The sequence below is a fragment of the Merops nubicus genome, unplaced genomic scaffold (genome assembly GCF_000691845.1).
Source record: "Merops nubicus isolate BGI_N331 unplaced genomic scaffold, ASM69184v1 scaffold5210, whole genome shotgun sequence".
Classification (NCBI taxonomy): domain Eukaryota; kingdom Metazoa; phylum Chordata; class Aves; order Coraciiformes; family Meropidae; genus Merops; species Merops nubicus.
Genome location: NW_008583438.1, coordinates 115,536 through 117,187, shown reverse-complemented (window position 1 = coordinate 117,187; position 1,652 = coordinate 115,536).

The window sequence follows — 1,652 nt, the reverse complement described above, 5'->3', positions numbered from 1 at the left end:
CCCGCCCCGGTGCCGGCGAAGCCCGCCCGGCCGCTGGGCTCGCTGAAACTTTGCCCTCCGCCGACCCCCGGTAGGGATCGGGGGACTGCAGCAGGAAGTCCCCACCGGGAAGCCGACAACAGCCCCCCATCGTAGGCAAGGGGGTTTCTGTGGAGTTCAGCCCGTCAGAGAAGCAGTTGGAGGCGGTGAGGATCCTACGCTGGGCAACTAAACTTTCATAAGATCTGGCATTGCGTGGAGACTGGTTACTGATATTGTAACAGGCGCTGCCTCCTATCGTTGCATTTTTTCTTAATTATTTGCTGATCTCCTTAGCAACTGAAGTAATTTGCAAGGTTTAAGCTAGAGTGCAGCTTGATTTACAAAGTAACGTGGCAAAAAGGACGCGTTGTTGTTTCACGGAGGAATTATTTCCTTTGTGCTCTCTCAAGAGGGCAAAGAGCTGCAGAGTGTTGACTTCACGTAGCTGGTACTGCCGTAGGCAGACTGCTGATGATTAGTCCAACTCGGTCTCTGTGGAGGAACTGTCACCCGGTTGCTCATCTGTGTCTCATTTTTCTTTAAGGCAAGTAAGTTAACTTGGTTTAAAAGAAAAGGGGAAAAAAAAAAAAAAAAGAAAAGAAAAGAAAGAAAGAAAAGAATCTGTCTCCAGAGAAATTCAATCTTCATTCAATCTTTACTCAGGGATGAGTGAGAGAAGATAGTTTCAGCTGGCTAAAGGCACCAGGACAAAATAATCCCTAATTCAGCACTATCGAGATCTGGCCAGGTGCTTGCCAGAGAGACCACTCCATTTGCCAGACTGAAAGACCTTTTCAGCTTGCTAAAAAGGTGATGTAAAGCCATTTTTTTTCATCACTGTTAGGTCCTGCATCAAGCACAGCTTAGCCCAGTTCAGGGATTTAGTCCAGTGTATCAAGATATCACCCAGATGTATCTCACCAAGAGTCTCTGCTGTCCAATCCATCATGTCACTAAATCTCATGGATTACAATAGTTGGGTAATCCAGATCTGCTCAGTCAGAAATGCTTAGCACAGTTGTCAGGCATATTTGATGCAGAGAGTGCCTTTCCCACTCAGGAGTTCTAAAAGCACAGTAGAGCCTGGAAGTTGGAGTGAGGTGGCCACTAGAGGATAAGGATATTTACTCCAGTGGCGTCCCACATACACGCACACAAGGAGTATATGTTTATGCAGATCTTCTTTATAAGTGTAACATTTTAAAAGCTTAATTAAGATGCATCTAGTCTGTTTGTAATTAATGGCTCTATCTTGTACTTCAGCGGAATTCATGAAGTTAGGATGAAAAGCATGAATAATTGTATAATACTGTCATTATAAAATAATAAAACCTCTTTCTAACAGTTACTTTTTCTTCCAAGTTTGTGATGAGACCTTTGTCAAATGCCACGTCAAAAAAAAAAATTGGTCTGTGAGGAAATATTGTTAACACCTGAGACATCATTCTTTCCTTTCATGTATTAATATATTTAACTAATAGAGCCGTGATTCATCTGGTAGGTAGACTTGTAAGAGGGGAGAGAGCAACCAGGGGTGGTACTAGCAGTCAATGGGAAGGTGCAAAGCTGTGTGAGTGATTTCTGAGATGGTGAGACTGGGAGACAGAGGAGTCAGAGCAGGCAGTCTCAGG